Here is a 9123-nt window from a genome sequence, read left to right as displayed (position 1 = left end):
ATATATATATATATATATATATATATACTTATATGCGCAGGAGTAGTTGTGTGGTAAATAACTAGCTTATCAACCACATCGTTCCGGGTTCTGTCCCACTGAAAGTTTGGGGAAGGCAAGTGTCAGGGGCAGTAGCAAAATATTTCTGTGTAGTACAACACATATGTAAATTCGTAGGTTTTTACTAAGGATGTGGGCAGTACTGAGACGTGATTCTCCTGGGATATCATCTAGATGTTCCTGACATCCCTTTCTTATCATACCTAGGACACCCACAGTTCTCGGTTTAGGATGCCACATCTTTTGTATGTCAATTAGCCTGGAATGTTCTGTCGGGGTTGACTGAAAAATCCCAGAGGATAGTGACATTTTTACCATCAGCGACTGGCTCACGATGATGTTCATACCCGTCGGCGGGAGTTGTTATTATTATTATTATTATTATTATTATTATTATTATTATTATTATTGCTATTACTGTTGTTGGTGGTGCTGTTATTTTCATTAAATATATATATATATGTGTGTATATGTGTATATATGTATGTATTTATGTATGTATGTATGTATGTATGTATGTATGTATGTATGTATGTATGTATGTATGTGTGTATGTATGTATGTATATAGTTTAAAGTTATGAAAAATTAGAAATTTTGAATATTTCGGTTTAATGGCTGAACTCAAAGAAGATAAACCTTTGAATATTTCGGTTTAATGGCTGAACTCAAAGAAGATAAACCAGTTGTTAACATGGCATAGATATTCTGTTTAACCCCAAACCCTATACGTGGAAGACAACAGACGCTGCCTTTGAATTTTCCTATCACAAACGCTTTTCAGACTAGTATTTGAACGCCATTATTTACCGCAATTTATCCTCTAGTCGAAACGAATCATTCAGACACACGCACAGATACGGAGACACACGCTCACTCAAATTTGTATGCATGTATGCATATATATGAAGTAATTTACCCCTATGAAAATACGATCGATAAATCAGACATACTTTATGATTACGTAACGTTTATTTATGTTTTGCTCTTCGTTTCATCCCTTTCGTATTTAGGCATAGGATTGGGTTAAAAAATTCAAGTAATAGAATTCAGTTAAAACAATTTTAGATGCGCAATAGAAACATTACGTGATTACATATTTCATGAGACTTAGAATCGTGCAATTATTTTAAAAGCTTTTCTTAAACAATGTATGTATGTGATCAGAATAAATTTATTTTGCGTCGACGTAGAACGACTGAGAAGCAATTATTTAGATTCACATATTCTAGCACAGCCAGACGTTATAACAGGCCATCAGTAAGTAACAGAGACAATGTCTATACACACACATACACATGCGCACAAACGCATATATATATATATATATATATATATACAAATAGGAGGAGACCCCCGCGGTCATGAATGACCATGGGATTGCACCTAGAAGGTTACCTTCCGAGGCACATGTCTGGGCAAGGTTTTTATGGAGGACCAGCAGTCGCCCATGCATTGCAAAAGCGTGATGTTACCACCGATAGATCTTCATTATTATTAATATCGCGTATTTCTATGATTAGTTTTAAATGAATGCAGCAAAGTCAGTACCTGCAATATGATTTTATATGCCACTGCTAAAGAAACCTTTACATGCGCAGAAATCAACTTTCGCTCATGTACAATATCAAATTTATTCTAAAAACCTTTACTTCTGCTACGCGAAAGCTGGAAAGTATTCAACAGTTTTTTTGTTTTTTTTCTGTGAAAACCGCAAAGAATACAGAGATATACTGATATCAATGTGTCTCAGTAGAAGGGAAAGGTGAGAACACGAATAACATAAGAGAGCATCAGTACTAAACCTTAAACCTTATCTCAAACATGGCTACTCTCTAAGCAAAACACCTAATTAATTACATCCAATAATATTTAAGTAAAATCTGAAGTACACACCAGAATAATCTTGCTAATCTTCCCCAGCCAAAAAGTTGAAATATCATACATTATATTTGGGGATTTGTGTTAAACATTTTATAACAAGAAATATGCAATGAAGTTTAGAATGCTTCTATAACAATGTACAACATAGAAAATGTTTACTGTATAATTACATGTGTATTACCCTTCAAAACTTGATGATATTAATTTAATTATATTAAAGTTAATTTTATGCTTCTCTAAAACATAAATTCATACGACAATTAAATTCACTGGGACCAGTAAATAATCGGGGTCTGAATATACAACGCAATTATTTTAAAATTTCCTAGTTAAAGATTTGGTATTGAAACATATGAACTACTGCAAAAGACATTTATCATATTTAGACAAGAGCATATTTATTAGGATACGTAGTTGTTTCAATGGAGATCAGTACTTTAACCATAAATCATCTTATATTATTAACTAAAAGGTTGCCGTTTCAGAATGAAATATCACGTGAAGTTTTCATTGATATTCTCTCAGATTGTCGCCTGTAAAAATAATGAAGGTAATTTAGAGCAGCAAAATGTCACACATTAGTTTTCGAAATGTTTTGCTTCGATTGTATGCAATATTTGTGTGAATATTTGTGCTTTCAACTTAGGTTGACAATGTCGTGATACAGTTTCGTTGTCGAAGATACAAAGAAATAAAATGATTTACAGAAAACATGTAGTTGTAGAACACGTCAACGTATTCACTACACGTCGACGCATTCCTCAACATACACCTGTATTTGCCATCCACAACTATTCTGAACACCAGACGTTCAGATGCATTAACGCTTTTACTGCGGAAATCACATCAGATCTGTTCACTGGAAATTTTATCAATCTTAACTGCAGAAAGTAATTTTATACAGCAATCTACATTTTCCTGACAAATGTCATTTGTAACTATGTTTAGTTGAGATATGTCAAGTTTATTTTGGCAACGTAACTCGCAGAAATACTAATTCTGCTTTCTTCTAGATATATAATATCATTACAGGAATAACAATGGAATTTAATTTTGCACTTAAAGGGATAAAATTGGTGAAATCACTTTACAGTCACCGATTGTTACTTCCTGTTTTATACGTAACTATAGGAGTGGCTGTTTGTCAAGAAGCTTGCTTCTTGACCACATGGTTCCGGGTACAATCCCCCTCCGTGGCATCTTGGGTACTGCCTTCTACTATGGTCTCAGGCCGACCAAAGCCTTCTGATTGGATTTGATAGACGGAAACTGAATATACGTATATATACGTATATATATTCATGTATGTGTGTGTGTCCTTGTGTCTGTGTCTCTTTCCGCCCCTCCTACCATCACAAGACAACCGATGGTGAAGTATTTATGTCCAGTAACTTAGCGGTTCGGTCTAAGAGACCGCTAAAATAAATACTGGAATAAGTACTAGAATAACAAAGAATAAGTCCTGGGTCAATTTCTGCGATTAGAAACCCGTTGTGGCAGTGTCCCAGCATGGCCACAGTCAGAGTGACACACAGTTACTGATCTAATAAAGTAGAAACATTATTATTCCTAAATCTCTCAAAGGGAGATATTCAATAACAGTTCTTTAAAGTAAAGGTTGTTTGCCAACATAACGTGACTGTGCTGGAAGGGATGATGTTACGTTGGCAAATAGCATTATATATATATATATATATATATATATGGGGGAGAGAGAAGGGGAGAGAAAGGGAGAGAGATGTAGTGAGTTTCCATATTAATTACACTTAAACGGTTTAGTCGTCCTGGGATTATAGTATAAATCTACAGCCAAGATGCCGTGCAGTGGTATTTTGGCTATAGATTGAACCGGAAACATCTGCCTGAGAAGCAAATTTTTAAAACACACTGTCGGCCTTGCACCTCTAAAGGTTTCACGGATAACGCATCGGTTTCCCATTTAAATACGTACTTGACGTTGCTAAACTTCAATAAACGAAGAAATGATGTTACCATCAACTATCAATTTATAGGAGTCTTTTCGAGATATGATCAGTAATATGTGGAATGGAAGACGTATAAAATTAGTTGTTTAACAAAAAAAAACTATTAATTGTATATAACATATATTTATTTAAACATTAATATTTATATATTTGCAATACCATCAGCACAATTATTGTCGCAAATATTGATTGGATACTGATCTGTAAAGAGAAAATAAATATATTTATTCAAACATCGATATTTATAGGTTTTTAATGTACAATAAACAATCTATTTTTACTCCATATACTTTCGTATTGATTATTATTTTTCAATTGACATTGCATCTAACTATATTGATGTAAGTGCACTAAGTTGACATCGCATTTGCTATTTCAGTGGCATCTTACATATTACGATGCTCCCATAATATTAACGCAGGAATGACTAATGATTTTCCCAGTATGATTGAAGTATTTTATTAATATCCATTGTCAAATTAGTCAGTCTACTTATACGTAAGCAATTTTAATGTAGCTTTCCCGTTTATAAATTTGTATTAAATTTGTATGAATTTTTATTGCTATGTAAGTAATAAACCGATATTAATCCCATAATTGCAGAAGACACTCATATCAATGTGTTACTACAATAATAGAGAACATATAGTGTAGTGAATACAGGATGTGTTGTATCGTCAACATACTTATTATTCATCATTGAAATTCATGTGAACCAACTTATTATTAACATTTTAGCACAAATATATCCTATTAATGGTACGAATTATTGTAACGATGCAAACATATTGTTGCTCCAATATGGCGTATTTAATTAAATAGTATATCCATTTTTGGATAGTAAATATCGATGCACACTTGATCCTTCTATGAATAATGGAATGTAGATATCCGGCCTTCGACGTTTTCTATCCAAAGAATTCTCCAACCCAATATTTACGTGCTATTATATGTAGCTTTATGTGCCCTACAGTTCCTAAAAAGAATTATTTCACGTTCCCGCGTAAAATTATAAACTACGATGAATAACGGACTATAACACTGCTGCTATATTAGAAACCTATAGATGATGGTTGTTTGTAGTGTTGGATGTTAATTTATTATTGAATGGTAATTTTACTTCCATTATTCGGCCAAATGCTGCAGTAGTATCATACTAAAATATGAGATATCATTCACATTGAATCACTAATGCAGTTGTAAATATTGTGAAGGAGTTACGTACCCTATATTCACTTCTAAAGTTTTTAGGTCGATGGCCATACTGAAAACAAAAACATAAACCTTGATATTTATTTTGAATTTTAAGTCCGAAAGAAAATTTAATGCATCATAAAACCGAAAATATTAGCACAAATAAATAGAACAATAAAATCCAATCCCAGTACGTTTTGTTCAACATAACAAGGCTAAGGAATAGACTGTAAAAGCAGAAATAAAGCTTGTTTTGTGTCTCTTATTTTGTGGCTGTGATTCACCTTTAATGGCACCTAGAACTGAAGAGAACTTAGAGTTTGAAACGCATCCATTGGTCCAATAACAAGTGCTGCTGACCGTTTATCATATTTTAACAGTTTGTCGTAAGCGATTATTAATTTTTCCTCATACATTTTAGCAAAAATATTTTAGGGTTTAAATATCAATCGAATCTATTTCAACTATTGTTAAATTTATTTATATCGTATGGAATTCTGTTGCGTGACCAATTTTTTTTATTGTAAGTGAAGTAATAAGGATATCTTACCACACACTTTTCCTCGTACATTTTATTGAAGAATGCAGAACAAGTAGTTATTGCCTGAACACACGGGTCGTCTATTCTGAAACGTCTGAAATTTAAATTGAAGAGAAAGTATAATCACAATAAAATTCAAAACATTTCGTCAATATTTTTACTTATTTTCTGGGGTCAAATTCTCTCTACACCAATTTTGATTTACTCGATTTATGGGCTTATAAATTAAGTACAACTAAGCGGCGTATTCAATTTATTGCATATCTCAGCCAAAATGCATGGCATGGGCCTTAGATGTCGGCCATATTTTTTACAAATTAAGAAAAGAATACGTTGTGCACAGCAGATCATAACATTCAAAATTACTTTATTGCTTGATACACTTACGGGTTTTCACTACTTATTATATTGTTAACTGCAAGTCACATGCAGAGTGATAGGTCTATAATTGACAATACATCTACATATACGTACCTTTGTAATTTATTGGGCGTGTAATACTAATAATCTCTTGTTAGAACTACTTATATGCATTAGAATAACATTTGAAGCAACTACAGAGCGTAATGTTTATTAGTAAATGACAAGGAAACAGGATTTACTAATGAAATTAATTGGTTTAAAGCTACCTCTGCGATAATGAGCAGTGTATTGAGAACTGAGTGCCTGTGCGACATATTTTAGCTTCTTGAAGGTCATCAAAATGAAGTAATAAGAAGGTATTTAAGTATTGATAATAAGTAGTGCAACGTTAACAGACATTTGCACAAATTCAGTGTACAAAAATGCACCAAGAAAGGCACAAAATCTATATCATCCTCAGAGCATAGCAAACGCGACATCTGGAAGTTGTGTATACGTGCCTTAATTTGTATCAATAGTTGTACTTAAAGACCTAAATTATCTGAGATATCGACGGTGTTGTGAATCTACGTGTTAACTGGCGATTATTCTATATACAATTATAGGTGTGCCACTTTGTGATGAAAAAGACGAAACTAAGATGATGACATGTCGTCGATGACATTCTATGTTATAAAAGTAGAAGTGCGTGTAAATGAATGCTTTTCGGAACAGCGGTGCTTTAATCCCCATCATTGTATCTGCTTCTTGCTGTCATGTACATTAGAAACCGTGTCAAACACGATCAAACATGAATGGATCTAGTCTTTAATATAAAGGATATTTGAGAATGCTTTTTTTTATTTATTGATGAAGATAAAGTAAGCTTGTAGCGTTATAAATATTATCAGCCTTCCGAACTGTATAATAATAGACATATATTATGTGCCAGATGTTCTACTGTTCTCAACAAATAATATTTATTTGCTGCATAAGAGGGAGACAAGACAGTCATATAATAATTTATATGACATGCTAATGATTTCTAAGTAGATATAATAGATGTTTCAAAGCCTTTTATAAAACAAATTGCCTTACGTTCTTTAGATATAGTTGTTTCGGCCCGGAGTGTCACCCGGCCATAATAATAAGTGTTTCCCACTCCCAATTTGTTGAACGGATAAATATTCTAGTGATTCCATACTTACATACACGAATTGATACATGCTCCGGTACAATTACTTCGAAAACAAGAGTTTCTATACCCAGATTATAAATTCACATTTATACCAGAAATGATTGGTGCACTTGTTTCTGCTACTAAAATTCCGAAATGTCAATTTGGAATAGCTACATTTTCCAGAAAAGGAAATCAACGGGCTACTTATCTATATAGTTGTATAAACATGTGTGTGTGCGCGCGCGCGCACGTATTTCTGTGTTTGTATGTGTGAATAAAAGAGCATTTTATTTTGTAATATAATGATTAAATAGCTACTCACCGACAACGAAAAATAAGATAAAGATACAAGATTTCATCATACTTATTTGTGTTAAATGGAAGGTTACATGGAGAACTATATATAGTGGCCTTTTCTAAATTCTTTATAAATGCTGCTAACAGATGTTATTTTGACTCACTAAAATAGATATAAATATGATGTATGTGATGTTATTACACATAAGTCTTTTCGTTGTCCAAAAGCCGAAGAATATATTAGACCTTTATACAGATGTTTTAGATGTCAAGCATTTTCAGGTTTTTGGAACACTAATTCGGTGAGAATTATAATATATTCATTGACTTTTATATCCATCGTGCAACCATTGTTTTCATTTCATATATAGATAATATACATATGTGCATATATATGTGTGTGCTCCTGAGTGTACGTGTCTCTGTGTCTGAGTGTATGTCTGCGTGTGTCTGTGTAATATATATTTATATATATATGCGCTCGAAAGCATGTCCTCGAAAGCATGTGCTGAAAAGTTACTAATTTTACGTAATACACAACACAGATGGATCATTTCATTATTGTCTTATTCATCATACCTTATCAGATTCATACAATTATTGCAGTGATCCTTCGGGGTTTTTTTTTCTTCTAAGCCTTCTGAAGGAACTCGGAATGTTGGGCTCCCCCCCCCCTCCAGGCTTTTCGTGACATCCGTAATGTCAGGAACTTCACAGCACATTCTGTATATGTAAGCGTGTATGTGTGTAATCGTTTGCTTTGACAATGTGGTCAGAGTTTCAAAGTTTGTTCCAGTTTTTGAAAATTCAGTCACTAGATGTGTCGCTTATTTTTTTTAGTGGAATATTAAGAAAGTCCACAAAGGAATGTAAGCGCTATGTTTAAGCTTGTTAGTTCTTGTGTTTTATTTGTTTTTATTTGGGAGGTGTGGTTATTACTCAAGCATGTCTTCTTGTTGTTAGTATAGAATTGTGCTTATACAGTTCTCTGATGTTCACAAAATATTGTGGGTGGGTATAAATCTCTTTAGTTTGTGTTCTTTGGTTTATACGCAAATTGGATTGTATGTGGACATTTTAACTCTTGTACTCTATGGAGTCAGAATTTGTGGGCTATGATTTATAAATACTTCTTCAATTCTGAGAATTTTCTAATACATTATTTTAGGCCTCTGGCTAAATAATAAACAAACACAACCTAAAATTGTCATTCTCCCTATCAAAAACTTTGAAAACTACATGTTAGAACTTAATTTGACTTAATTTAGCATAGATTAAAACACACTTTTCCGATCTACATTGGTGTTAAATAGCGGTCACCCTAGACATTTATAGCTATATAGGATTTCAACATATACTCCATCACTACAATTGGTATCTTAAACTAGCTACAAATATATTAACTCTGTTCGCTTTGAACGATGCTTTCTGGAAGGGCCTAAATGAAGTTGCACAGAAGGTTATTCTGGGTTGAATAGGCAAATGCACACACAATGTGCAGTAGAAACACGTGTTGGTCACAGTAAGCAAATAATTATGCTGTATGACCATAGGTAAAATTAGAAGAAAATTTTGATATACCTGTCTCTGTATTCTAATGTATTGTTGTATATATATATATATATATATATATATATATAT

General features: G+C 33.0%; 2 long non-coding RNA genes across 2 annotated transcripts in view; one reads left to right on the top strand and one right to left on the bottom strand.

Annotated features, from left to right (window-relative positions):
- Window positions 1-4031: 4031 nt before the first annotated feature.
- On the bottom strand, window positions 4032-7629 carry LOC128249875 (uncharacterized). The gene is made up of 4 exons (XR_008266005.1): window positions 7508-7629; window positions 5673-5757; window positions 5154-5192; window positions 4032-4129 (listed from the first exon to the last, which is right to left on the bottom strand). It is a non-coding gene; the product is annotated as an uncharacterized LOC128249875 (long non-coding RNA).
- LOC128249876 (uncharacterized) overlaps window positions 7550-9123 on the top strand; it is a 38572-nt gene continuing 36998 nt past the window's right edge. Inside the window, exon 1 of the long non-coding RNA XR_008266006.1 lies at window positions 7550-7784. This is a non-coding gene — a long non-coding RNA (uncharacterized LOC128249876). The remainder of the gene's footprint in view (window positions 7785-9123) is intronic.

The sequence above is a fragment of the Octopus bimaculoides genome, chromosome 18 (assembly GCF_001194135.2).
Source record: "Octopus bimaculoides isolate UCB-OBI-ISO-001 chromosome 18, ASM119413v2, whole genome shotgun sequence".
Taxonomy (NCBI): Eukaryota; Metazoa; Mollusca; class Cephalopoda; order Octopoda; family Octopodidae; genus Octopus; species Octopus bimaculoides.
Note: the sequence above shows the minus strand (reverse complement) of the source record. Positions and strands in the feature narration are given on the sequence as shown.